The sequence below is a fragment of the Panthera onca genome, chromosome A2, assembly GCF_046562875.1.
Source record: "Panthera onca isolate mPanOnc1 chromosome A2, mPanOnc1 haplotype 2, whole genome shotgun sequence".
In the NCBI taxonomy this organism is placed as follows: Eukaryota; Metazoa; Chordata; class Mammalia; order Carnivora; family Felidae; genus Panthera; species Panthera onca.
This window is the reverse complement of record NC_138340.1, coordinates 129,775,173-129,789,344: the sequence shown is the minus strand read 5'-3', so window position 1 is coordinate 129,789,344 and position 14,172 is coordinate 129,775,173. Positions and strand designations below refer to the sequence as shown.

At 37.0% G+C, this 14,172-nt stretch overlaps 2 protein-coding genes across 8 annotated transcripts in view; one reads left to right on the top strand and one right to left on the bottom strand.

Annotated features, from left to right (window-relative positions):
- The window catches only part of LRRN3 (leucine rich repeat neuronal 3), a 37,655-nt gene extending 27,739 nt beyond the window's left edge, over positions 1–9,916 (bottom strand). The window contains exon 1 of the mRNA XM_060632888.3: positions 9,184–9,916. The gene's annotated coding sequence lies outside the window, so the exon portion shown is untranslated. The remainder of the gene's footprint in view (positions 1–9,183) is intronic.
- IMMP2L (inner mitochondrial membrane peptidase subunit 2) overlaps positions 1–14,172 on the top strand; it is an 886,893-nt gene that overhangs the window by 458,224 nt on the left and 414,497 nt on the right. The gene's annotated exons all lie outside the window — the stretch shown is intronic.

The window sequence follows — 14,172 nt, the reverse complement described above, 5'->3', positions numbered from 1 at the left end:
GATGTGGGATTGAAATCTTGTTCTGTGTGTTCAATCTGCAAGATGTTCATGGTAAAGAAAAATTGTCTTATTTTGTTGCTGATTTACATTCCCTAAGAAATGATAAAGATCTTTTTAAGTCCTTCTGGAATTCAGCCATGATTTTTTCTTAACACACTACACTTTTGAAGTTACATGGATTAATGAGAATGTTTAAGTAAAAAATCTACAAGTAATACTTTTATTTTAGATTAGTTGAGTTGTATTAAATGTTCATTATGTTATTCTTGAAATACTATCATGTTTCACCGGGTGGTAAAAATATCAAGTTTGATTAATTGTGTAAGCTTTCTGAGCTTTGCTGAGAAGCTTAAGACTATAGAAAGAACCCATTGTTGGATGCTTCTGCATAAAAGGTAAAATGCTTCCCAAAAGAGAAATATATTGTGCTTATTCTAAGGTGTGATAGGAGAGGCACAGTAACATGGTTTTAATAGAATAGGATTTGGAGTTAGACATTCAGGGTTCAACTTGGGCCCCTGGGCATAGTAGGAAGTTGTGTAGATGCTTCCCCGTTCTGAGCCTCTGTTCCCTTGTGGGGTTGCGTGCTCTGGTGGCATGAGGTGTGAAAGAACTTAACCAGGGTCTAGGCTGTGGTACATGTTGAATAGCTGTTGGCCAACATCCCTTCTTTCTCCTCTTGTCCTCACTATTGTATATGAACATAAGATGTAGTAAGAAAAAAAAATAACCCAAACTTATAATCTAAAATTATACATGTCCTTTACTTCTTACATGTGATAAGTTAGGTTTTTCATGATGCATGTATATTTTAGCCATCTATCACCTCAAGCTTGATTTTCACTTTTCGTTTGTCTAATGACTTAATTTTTTAAAATCTTCATTCTGAAAAGAAAATATACATGAACATGAGCTATCTAAGCGCCATTCCTAACTATGGGAAGAATCCTTAGTAACGTTTTTCCTTAATTTCACATTCAGCTTTTTCTATGTAGGACAGTCAAATTGAAGGACTCCCCAGATAGCTCTTTGAGGAGGTCACTCAGTGAGAAACGCTGAAATTTTGCAAGCAGCTGGCGTAGAACACTTCTGCTGAAGATTTAGGTTTGGCTCAGCATGCTCAGTTTGAAAAACAGATTAGAGCTTTCGTCTATTAACTTTGCAGAGCGAGAAGCTTATTAATACTGACGAGGATTGAGGAATTTCATTGAAAACTGATGATCATACTAGCAGGGAAACAGTATTCACCATTTTCATGCTTCTGGTTTAAGAGAATACATGAGTAAGGAACTATCCACAGATTGGAATTGGGGCTGCGGATGGACATTAAATCATGACAATTAAGACTTACAAGCTAAGCATTGCATTTTTCCTTTGTGCCAGTTATTGGGATGCATGACCTGGTGAACCGTGTTGAATTGTGCTTGATGAAAAAATGGTGGAGGAGGACTACAAGCTCTGCCAGCTCACAAGTCTGGCTACAAACTGAACTACACAAAGCATTTTAGTTAATCAAATAGATAGTGATACCCATCTATAAATAAGTAAATCATCATTTTTCTGTCAGAAACAACAACAAAAATAAACTACGAATGAATCTTGCAGAGATAATACGCTCGTGTGAGAAGAATGGCATGGTATGAAATGATAAATGGAATGATTGTATTTTGGTAGAGAATCCAGCTCCTAGACAGCAGTATAGATGAGCTGTGTTCCGGCAGTACCAACAAGAGGCAGCGTTGCCTCATGCATAGAGCCGTGTCTTTTGAGCCCAGCTGACCTAGGTTCCTTTTCCTCTTCTCCCTTTCATTAGTTGAGGCAAGTTGCTTTTCTTCTTTAAGTCTTAATTTCCGCATTTGTAAAATGGGGTTAGCAATAGTACTTGCTCCATATGGCTATTATGAGAATAAAATGAGAAAACACATGTGAAATACTTCGCACAGTGTTTGGCACAGGAAATATCTGTATGTAATAAATGGGATCTGCTAATGTTATGATCATTCCCTTAGCCAGTAAAGGATTGTCTAAGAGATAATGTGATCTGAACTCTTAAAGTCTGTACTGAAAACATTTTGTCATAAAACATTTAATTCTTCACTTCCTTGTCCAGTAGCCGCACACTGGGATACAATTTATAGTGTAAATGAAAGGTGAGCCTTGGATATTTACATGGAATTTGCTTGCTCATTAAAAATAAAGTAACTGATTAAGGAAATGGTAGTTTGGCAAATGCTTCACTGATTTTAAAAAGTTAGCTGAACATCACCTTATGACACTCCCCAAGCAGCTGTCGTGTTTGTGTAAAAAAATGCGTGGGTGATAAACTACAGGAAGAAGAACAAATATAAATTATGTGTTTGGTAAGTGAATCAGTTCAGCTATTCACACAAGAAATTGACTTGTTGGATGAATACAGTCTAAGCTCATATCTTATGGATGGCATATGTTTTTCCTCCAAAAATTACTAGGAATAGAGCTTCCAAGGTTTATATGTACTTAGAATGTATTTCTTTTTCACATATGGTGGTAGCATTGTTTTTCTCTTTCCATCCTATTGTGCTTTCTCTTAAATGATACAGCATTGTAACCTAGACTCAGCCCCATTTTGCCTACTTCATCGTTTTGTTCTCAGTCCTTAGGCACATGCAGTGGAAGGCCATTAACCCCTTGGCCTTTGTAGAAATCAAAATATGATCTGTCTAGATGTATTTTCAAATTTCTCCCTGCAACTATTGAGATTTCACTAAGGGCCATTGTGTTTCCATATACTCTTTGCAGAATATATTCAGTAATTTGTGATTCTGAGTGACTGGTTGTTGATGAAAATAAAATTAAATGTAGAGCCCAGAGACACTGTTAGCAAACAATGATAAGACCACTGACTGAGTCTTAGGCTTTTGAATATAATGATAAGAAAAATATTCTAAAGAGATATAAAGGCCGATATGAATTGTATCTTTGAAAATACGTGTCGGTTTTAAAAATTTTTTGATTCATGTTTTTTTCTTAACAAAAGTAAAGTGTAAATTAGCTGACAGTGTAATTTAAATGCCTTGACCTTATGAGACTGTAAGATATTATGTGGACAAATTTTACTCCTGTGGAATGATTATCCCAAAATATTTGCCTTTGTTTCTTTACAGTCATTTTGTTAATTCAGTTTTATAATTTTAGAGAAAATTTGTAATAAGCACAAATCAGTCTTCACCACAAGGAAAATATGTCTCTTTAAGTATTTTCTGTAGTCAAAATACATAGCATTATTTAAATCATTGTAATTGTTGGATGTCCTGAGCCTTCCTGAAGGCCATGGTCTGTTAGCAGGCTTGGTTCTCAGGGAATGCATTCTCCCATTCCTGGAATCCTGGCTTTGAACAAGTCAGGAAACACTGCCTCCTCTCTTACTCTTCAGGGAATTAAATCCCAGGGGTTTCAGGCCTCTGGAAATAGAAAGTGTTTCCTTCCTGTTGATGCTAAGCCTTTAATTGATCCAGTGGGTCTTTGGGGATTCCATGGGCCTTTTCAATACAGACATGGTAAAAATTGTGGAAAAAATGTTTACATTCCTTCCTACACAGAGGAGCTTATTATTTGTGGAAGGCTTCACTTTCTGGAAATAAAACTTTGTATAACAACCTTCAGTACATGTTGTTCTAGGGATTTGCCTATTCCAAGGACAGTATTACTTTTGAAAGACAAAATTTCTCCCGAGGGGCTTTCAGAATAATCTGAACACATTCCCTGGCATGTTGAGGTCTTTGTGTGTCATTCATTATCTGCCCAATAGAGACTAACCAGGAGGTAGATGCCAATGATGTTGCTTTTATATTGACACTTCATCTGTTGGTGGTACGTCAAGTGACTTTGAGGATTCTGTTCATAATTTTCCAGCAACATGGAACTTGCCTGAATATTTACTCATCCCATTTTATCCAGTTTTTGAGACCTTTACAAACTGTTTATCAAAGTATTAATGCTGTCAGACAAAGTATGGATGAGGAGGTAGAACAGCGTGCAGTCTTTTTCCCTAAGAATAGATATTGGTTGTGTTTTTCATGTTTAAGTTGGTTACATAATTAGCTCTGATTTAAATTAAGAAGTACAGAAGTTTATCTGCAAAAATCTGTCCATATTGAGTATGGTATGGTTTGGAGGACATACAACTTGGAAAGGTAAGTGTATAATGGGAGTTCCGGAAAACAGGAGTGTGTATTTTCTAACGGACTCACAAAGTGCCAGGTACTATTATCAGTCTTGCATCCATCTTTGTAGTTAGAAGACCCTAACTCCTCCACATGTTAGCTCCCTGACTGTGGCAAATTTCTAGCCTCACGGAACCTCATTGTCTATCTTAAAAGGGAGATGATCAACATCATACCTTCCTTATTACTAAGTTGTTGTGAGAAACAAATGTCATTGTTGAAAAAGTGCTTTGTAAACAGTATAGCACTACACAAATACAATTATTATTTTTTATGTCCTTTTTTACTTCTCCAAAGTTTTTGGGTCAATTCATTACTATTATCCTAAGCAAAATTTGGAGAGCACCTTTAGAAAGCAAGAAAAATTTGCTAGGAAGAAAAAAATAGGGCTGTAGAACGAAGGGCAGGTGTCATTGCCTACAAAGAGTCTCACTCAAACTTTGGAAATGAAAAGGTAAGACAGGATGAGGAGATGAAGAGAGGGAAGTAGGGATTACCATCCGGAGAATGTCCTCACTGTTTTCAGCAAAGTGGATAAGCCAAGCATGGACCCTGAGAAGGGACTCTATTTAATGAAGGCACATGTAAGTGCCTTAAAATGTTACAGTGAAACCCAATAAAAAAGGAAACAAAGATTCTCGTCCAAATTTCTGGAAAAAACTTTTAATGGATGACCAGTAGTTGAATCTGTAAAGCTGAAGGATAGCAATAATATTATTAAGATGTTTTAAAAACTGGGCAAAGATCATGGGGCGCCTGAGTGGCTCAGTTGGTTAAATGTACAACTTCAGCTCAGGTCATGATCTCACGGTTCGTGAGTTTGAGCCCTGCGTCGGGTTCTGGGCTGACAGCTCGGAGCCTGAAGCCCCCTTCGGATTCCGTGTCTCCCTCTGTCTGCCCGTCCGCTGCTTGCACTCTGTCTCTTGCATTGTCTCAAAAAATAAGTAAACATTAAAAAAAATTAAAAAAAAAAACCCAAACAGGGCAAAGTTCTAATATTTATGACTCTTTACAAAACATAGAAGAGTATATCCAAAGATTATCAGTTTGAAATACTTGGGTGTTATATACTTACAAATTGTTATTGCTTCTATTTTTGGATGCTTACTTTTGCTTTTAAGGTACTTGATTATCTGTATGAACATTTCCTTAATTTTTTTTTTCTTTTTAAAAAATAATTGAAAGACTGAGTAGGCAGACTTTTAATGGAGTACTGGAGGGAGCACACTAAAGGGATCTACTCTAGGCCTTAATAAAGATTTGGTCTTGTGTGGTTTGGTCTAAAGATGTTAAACCCTTTGTGCCTCAGTTTCCTAATCTGTGAAATAAGCATATTATACCATCTTCTAAGGGTCGTTTTCAATCCTAAAATTCTTTTATTGTATGAAATTATGTTTCCCTTTTTTATTCTCTCATGCTGAAGTTGTGTAAGGAGCTTTTACTAATGACACCTTAAAAAAAAGCCCTCCCTTATCATGACCTAAAGATAAATGAACATAATAATAGTAAGCAGTTTTATACAAACTTAACAGTTATGCAAATATAGTAGATGGCTGGTTGGGTACTGTACTTCTTCATATAGATTTGAGATGAGCATTTTGTCTCCCCACCCCCAACCCTGTATTTAATGACCTCTAAATAGCATCTACTGAGATCTTCTTCCACCCCTCCTGTCACATTAAAGAAAACATTTTTATTTCTCCATTACTTTTTCTATCCTCTGACACCACCTACTTTTTGATTTCCTTTTACATCGTGGTCAGAGGAATAACTGTTACCATGTTCTACTTCCTAGGTGTCGAACCAGGCATCACTTTATCAGAAGACAGGCAGAAGGAATTCACTGAGCTCTGGGCGGGACCTGTGTTCAGTGGCAACACAGTGAAGCTTTCCTAAGTACTCACTGCATAGCCAGTATCAGAGAGCTTTATCCTTGACAGTACAGATAGGACGTACTGATGTAGTGCCCGGTGTTTACCTGCTTTATTTAGTTTCATGGGACTAATGAGTGATACATAAGTGATTGAATCCTTAGAATCAGGTCTACCTGAAACAGCCTAGTGGGCTGCAAATGTGTCCATTGTTTCTTCACACAGGCTAGAGCTACGTTATTTTAAATTCTTTTGGGGGCATCCTTACTGAGGCTAGAAGGACGGACTCATTTTTTAGTATGCTAGTAGCTTCCTTTTAATGATCTCCTTCAATATCTCCAACAGATACCTCATCTATGACCATCTTCATTGCCTGCTAAGTACTAAGCAATAACATTTAACTTATGTAAGTGTTTTATTTTTTTTAACTCAGGTTACAAACCTTTCTGATCAACTCAATTAGTTTGCAATAAATATCACCATGCCACATCACACCAGAATTTTGCACTAGAAAAAAAATCAGAGTGGGGGAAAAAAGGTAAAACATCAAGCCTATTTTGTGGCATAAGAGAAAAAAGGGGGGGGAAGCAGTAGTTGTAAAAAAGAACAAAGAAATAATAAAATAAAATTAACGATCCTAAGTTGACCACCTTTTTCATAGGTCCCTAAATTTCTGGCCTAGGAAGCAGATAACACTGTTTATTAAGCCATTAACAGCAACAACAACAACGAAAGACAGAAATTCCACCTTCTCATCAGCATTCAAACTCAGTGTGTTGCCTGTGACAAGTGACACTCTGAAAAAATAGTCCTTTGAAGCTAGTCTTTCCAGAAACCTATTTCTGGTATAGCTACATGACTGGGGAGACTACGGTTAAGTTTTCCAGGCATGCCCCTGTGTCCATCCTCTGGCATTGGTAGATGCTCATCAGATCGCCAAACTCACTGGCATACACAGAGTGACAACACCAAGCACCTGGAATGATGGTATTTCTCAGACTCAAGTGGGCACAATGTTGATCTGTGTAATCCACAAAATATATATGTGAGCTTTACCAAGGTTAACAAGTGAATCCGCTGTTCTTAGGTGTCATTGATTGCCATTTAAAAATAGGCTCTGTAAGGATTTAAGTATGTGTGTGTTTGGTATGGAAAGTTTCCCTGGAATAGGTCTAAGAAAAACTGAAATCAATACTGCAATGCTACATTATACAGGAGTTTGCAATGAGGAGGCTGAGCATCTACTTCCAGCTTTCCCTCCTGGTTAGGAACTTAGGAGGTATCTTAAAATATCAGATCTGTTCTGTGGCAAAACAGCACTTCTAATGAATAGCAGAAAAGCAAATAAAACACCTTCTCCTCTTCGTAATAAATCATTTTGTTTTTTCTATAGATTGCATGTGGCATTTGAGGCAGAGTGAGCAAGCCTGCCAATATTGGAGCTAATGCTTCAGCACCTTTCATTTTTCACTCTGAGCAGGAAACCTCTTCTTAAACTTGTTCATTTTACAGACGGAAAATCGAAGCCAGTGGCATATTGTCAGAGCTGCTTTATGGTCATCATTTACAAAGGTCGCTGGAATTAACTGACTTCTTACGAATTGCAAAGTGACTCATATTTCGACACATTTAGGGGAAAGTGGCAGGATCTAAGTGGCTGGTTATTATCTTTTGGTTTTGCCTCATATTATAAACTAGGAAACCAATAATAACTCTGAAATCACAGTTGTAGGGGAAAAAAATACCATGCAGTTGGAAAGAATCAGATTCCATTAACTATTTGGTTGGTTAAACTAAAGGAAGGGAGGAGAGAGCTCCAGAAGATGAAATGCAAATTCTAGATTTGTTTTCATGTCTTTACAGGACCCGTTAAAGGAGGTAGTACATGTTTCCACGAACATCCTCAATTGACGTTGTCTGTTTGTAAGCATGTTCGAAGTAGCTGGCTTCCTTTTACAAGACTGAAAGTATAAATTAACCCACACTGTATTCCATGAATCATCAGTACATGGATGCTCATAGTTTACTGAGAGTAATTCTGTCTCAAAGGCATTGCTTCTGAAACTAAAGAGAAATGTAGGATATGAGTAATATTTATAGTACCAGGGCACACTATTCCCTAGGTAGATATTTTGAATCCTTACTTCTTCTCTTTTTATGTTTCACATTATCTCCTTTTCACTGAATTAGGAAGCTTCTACTCATATTCATAGCCTGTTCTCACTAAAATTAGAGGCATGGAAACAAGGACATATTGTTAAAAATAAATAAATTAGAGGCAAATTAAGCCACATAGCTCAATAACAGCAAAGGGAATATAGTGGTCGGTTTGAACAAAAATCTTAAATAGGAAATGCACTTTAAAGCCACCCTGCTGTGATTCTGTTAATTACCAAAGAAGATTAGAACTCTTCTGGTTCATGGGATCCTTTTACCTCGTGTGTGTCACTTGCAGCTGCATTAGCAATCAGACATTTGCACTGTCCCTTCAGACCAGCGGGAGGATGTTATTAAAGGGAAGTCATTTACCCCAATCCGTAAGATGTAGCCTGGCAGAAATTCAATAACTGTTTGTGATATGCTCATTCTGCCACTCTGCTTAATGGTTTTAGCTCTTGACATACAGCAGCATTTGCCTTAATCTCCATCCACTGAAAGGGAGAAAAATGCCCTACTTGGGGGGGGGGGCGGGGGTTGCTTTCAAAATACAGAATGATGTGTGATCTGATTTTTATTACAAGTAATGTGAAGAAAAAAGAAAATTCCCCCCTTCTCCTTTCCTCTCCTCTCCACTCCCACTGTCCCTTTCTCCCCTCTCACCCTCCTCTCTCCTCTCCCCAGCACTGCTTTTTCTCTCCCACTCACATCCTCTGATGGGCGTTCAAGCTAGTAAAATGCATGTTGGAGAATCCCACAAACACAGCTAAGCATACCCAAAGCCAGAGGGCTTTTGCATTTGAATTTCTCCTCAAAAGTAAAATGGGAAGAAGAATGCTTTAGGATTCAGATAAGAAGAAAACATCAACGGAGAATTTAGGTTTGACTAAAACAAGCATCCACTATACAAGAAATAGAGCATATTTAAATAGAAATGGATATTTTAAACTTACCTTGCAAAAGCAGTTTCTGTGACACACCACCTTTCGTGTCCCTGTGTGCTGGGTTCCTCAGTTCTTTAGTTGCGATAATCACATGGTTGTGTTCTTGCCCGAGTGTAAATAGGTGCATGTGTGTGTGTAATAAAGTATACACAAACATGTACTATAGGTGGGCACACATGCAAGCGATCTTATCTCTGTATTCTAAAATATAAAGGGAGGCAGGAGGCTGCAGCTAGGGTTCCTTCTTTTCTCCGGAACTCTTCCTCTCGGTCGGCAGGCAGGCTGACGTTCTCAATCCAGTGAAGAGAGATCCTGGGAGCTGGCTTTATTTCTCCTTGTTTCCATGGTGGTTAGTGGTGCATCGTTCACCCGATCAGTTGTCACACTGACATGGTGCTGCCTGCTCAGCGGTCATTAATAACTGAACACCCTCCACTCCCCAGAGAGGAGCCAATCGCTTCAGACTGCCAAGATGTAGCATTCGCAGCTGCTCCCGTCTGGTTGGCTGAAACAACCTGTCTGTTCTATGACACTGCTGCTTAGGATACAAATAAATGAAACAGGCTTGCATATTTTCCTAGGTATCGTTTCCTTCCTTCCTGCCTTCCTGCCTTCCTTTCATCCTTCCTTCCTTCGTACCTTCCTCCCTTTCTCCCTTTCCCCTTTCCTTCCTTGCTTCTTTCCTTCCTTCCCTCCCGCCTCTCCTGCTACCTTCCTTCCTTGCTTGCTTCCTTCCTTCCTCTTTTCCTCCTCCTTCCTTCCTCCCATCCTTCCTCCATCCTTTCTTTCTTCCTCTTGTTTTTAAGAGGAAGAAATTTTTGACACGCTTTCCCGTTTTTAGGTGATCATTCGTCTAGAGAAACTGTGTTTTCTCTCTGAAAATAGCAGGGCATGCTACAAATAAGGATTTCCCAAATATTAAAAACACCTGGAGAGACACAAATCCTCTCTGTAAAGTTCACCAGGGACTGTATTATTTAAGAAGAGTAGCTTGAAACTGTTTTGAGTGGCATTTGGTTTTCTGTAGGTTCTCCTTAATTTAGTGCATGTGCTTACTGTTCAATAATACTTTTTTTTTTTTTTAAAGCAATGACATTTCTTATCTGGTTTGACCACATTTTAAAAATAAAGCATGTATTTGCTTCTCTATAATTCACAACATTGGCATATGAAGGGGTATTTTTTTTAAAAAGTAAGCATTTCCAATTACATTCATTTCTTTATATCTGATACAATTAGTCTGACAGCTCCATATAAATGTGTACATGTGTCAAGGTTTTGTGTGGGTATTTCTGTGTATGTGTATTTAAGGAGGTATGTTTTACTACTCTTGGGGGGGGGGTGTTTCAAGTATAATAAATTAAATCCTCAAGACAATGATTTTCCTTCATTCTTAGACTTACTAATTCTGAATGTATATTTACCAGGAAAATATGATATATATACCACATATGTAAAACACTTATTGAATTATCAGAAATTTAGAAAAGAAACAGAAAAGTATAGCAGTGTATATTTCTGAATGAACACCTATGAATAAATAGATAGCAATTTTAAAAGTGCATGTTTTACAGCCTTAATTAGTATACTAGAGGAACATCTTGTTGAGAAGAATGGAACATGAGGATTACTTTATCAACAGGTCAAAAACAGGCTAGATTCATGGCTGCAAGCCCTTGTTTTGAGAGACTACCCTCTAGTGGAGTAAAATAAAATGACATTTTCATGTTACTAGATTTAGTTTGGAGGGGGAGGAGAAACTTCCTATCTAATTGCTCCTTAAGTGTTTATTGAAATGACATAGACCAGTAGTTTTTGGTTCTTATAATCATAATACTAGGAAATTTATAATAACAATAACTTTGTTTCTAACCACAGAATACTTTCACTTTGTAAGATTTTTTTAAGTTTTCAAATGCTTTATTTTTGTATTCTCCACAAATTAATTCAAATGGCTTCAAATCTTTTGAATAAAAATGAGTTCAACACAAAAGTAGTTTCTTGGTTAACCTACTAACACTGATTTCAGAAAGTTTATCGTATGGCTTTATTCTTTACTAGGCACTGTAGTGTTTATAATGTTGCTCTGTGAATGGTAGGGATTATGTCAAGTTGGCGATGTTGAGATGGAGGGTGTCTACATAGAATTTAATGTATTTGTAATAATAGTAATAATCACCCTCATTATTCCACCCTCAGTTTTACTCTTCCTAGCTTTAATTCCTTGTGTATTCCATATCATTTCAACATCTGCAGGATTATATTTCCACATATTGGAAGAATTATAATAAAATTGAGATAATTATTTGAAAAAGGAATTTTAGTTTTATGCTGTTGGCTCCTTACGCACTTCATTCTGGTTGATTGGCATTGACTGTATAATTGACAAATCCAGTAATCAAACCAATTATAATGCACTTCCATAATGAAAGTAAGTGGTGATAATCAGATACATGATTAAACCACTTTCTTGGTTTATAAATGAAACTAGCAATCATAGTTAATATTTTAAATTTCAGTCTCTTTAAGAAATGAAAGAAAAATCTAATTTTTAATTTAGTGAAAATTGAATACTCTGAAACTCTAGCTTATGCTATATCATAAGAGATTGTTTTCACTCACTGTTCACCTTTTCTCTGGCATATGGGTATAAGATTGCTTTTCTTGCAGAGTTGTCCTTTTGCTGTAGGCACATGATAAATTCAAAAGGTTCCAAACTCATTTTTATAAATTTCATAGCATGGCACATTAGAAGTGAAATTGTAATGTGAAAGAGAAAAATAACTCTGGCTTTGGGTGTAAAGGATGAAGAGTTTGTACTTCGGCCGTGGTTTCCTTCTTCCTACAAAAGCATCAGCAGCTTAGTAGAATCAGTATGTGGTCAGGTGATTGTCCATTATCAGCCATTTACTGGAAATACGAAAGGTAGGTCTTCAAAAAGACACGTTAAAAACTTATTTAGCTATCACAACCATATAATGAAGTGCCAGGTAAACACATTAAATTGTGATTGAATAGGATTTCCGTGATTTTGAATTAGTACAATTGTGAATAGTCATTGGATAAGAACCATAGAACCTTAGGACACTAATGCCCTGAATCCTAAAAGGTCAAGAAACTTGTCTAAGTGCACACAGCTAGTCAGGGAGAGCAAGAATAGATCCTTCCATCTTCTAAGGTTTTTTTTTTTTTTTTTTTTTTTTCCCTACCGTATCACCCTCTCATCTACTGCATAACTGGTAGATCTCCACTTCTTTTTTTCCTCTCCATTTTTTCCTTTTCTTCCCCTTTCTGGAGATTTTACGTCGAACCCACTAAAACTTCAGAGAAGTTGCACATTCCAAATATGCTGTATTATATGGGTGTGCACGTCAGCTACCTTGTAAATATCTGCAGGGTTTCCTGAATGAGTATTCTGTTCTAATTAAAATGTATTGAAATTATTTTAAAACATAAATGAATAATTGCTCCCCTTAACTTATGTTGAAAGAGTTCTGTCTTCATCACCAAATGAATGATAGGGGTGCAATAAGTATTTATTCATTGATTTAATGGTTGAAGTTCTTATTAATTTGGGAAGGTTTCTCACTATTTCGTGCAATCCTGGGCAGTGCTTACCGTTGCACCTTTGTTAGAAGTGGTCTGGGTTGTGGGTCAGAGTGCAGTTTCTGCGAACAGATTGCCTGAGTTTGAATGCTTACCTTGTCACTTCCTAGCTTTGTGACCCTGAACAAGAACTTAACATCTCTGCCTCTCAGTTTCCTCCCAGACTGTTATGAGGATTAGAGTAGTTTATATGTGTAAAAGCTTAGAAAAGTACTTGGGATATAGTAAGCTTGAATGAATGTTTGGCACAGTCATTATTGCCATCATTGCCATTGTCACTCTTATCATTATCATAACTATAATCATCCTCTGTTCCAGTTTTCTGCCTTGTTTGGAATGTCCTTTCTACCTTCCACTCCAGGTTCCTGCCTCTACCTACCTGGTCCTAAATAAGTGAGCTCAGTTAAAGTGCTACTTCCTGTGTGAAATCTTTTCTGACCCTCTAACAAGATATGATCTCTCAATCTTTACCACCCCCCCCCCAACATTTATCACTTTTAAAAATGTATTACAATTGTTTCTATAATTTGACCCATGTCCCTTTTTAGCTTATGGAGTCTCCTGGGGGCGAGGGGTCTATATTTTATTCATCTTTAAGCTCGATAGAACGTACAAACATGGAAAAAAACAATGTTTGTTGAGTACTAACTGTGTATGTTATAAAAATTGTTGAATCTCTACAACATAAAATAGATGTTTATCGCCATTTGACAGTGCAGAAACATTGGCTCAGAGAAGTTAGATTTCTTGCCCAATGTACCAAAACGATGAAATAATGGGCAAAAATTTGAACTCAGTTCTATCTGCCTATAGAGCCAAGACTCTTTTACTGCACAAGGCACTCAATATTCATTTGTAAAATAAGTGAATGCTTGACTGATGACTGAGCCAACCAATTCATTATAGTCAGCAACAAGGGATGCTAAAAATAAAATACTATTTTTAAAAAGGAATGAATTTTTGCACTAGGCAGTGGATCTTTTATATAGTTATGGTTGTTCAATGTTAATGAAAGAATTTGCTGGCCCTATTTGAGAAATAGAGCTCTGAAGAAATGCAGTGTCTAGTTGGAAAGTGAGTTGATATGCTCAGCAAGCTAAATAACTCTGCATGGGCCACTGATGAGGAGGGGCTGACATTGTACTGGAAAGATCTTCAGTGACATGGTCCTTTGTAGTCTAATTCTGATTGCAGATTAGCTCTTAATTAAGTTAGAAGCATGATGTAAGGGGAGTGGCATTGGCTGTTTGTTAAAATGTTGAACAAAAGCAAGTTGGATCAGAGAGTTCTCATTTTCTTTTTTCAAAAGGATTTTAGAAAGTAGAATTGGAAACAAAAATAAGATTCTCATTTAACGATAGGTCTTATTTTTTATTATGACTTTCTTATTAT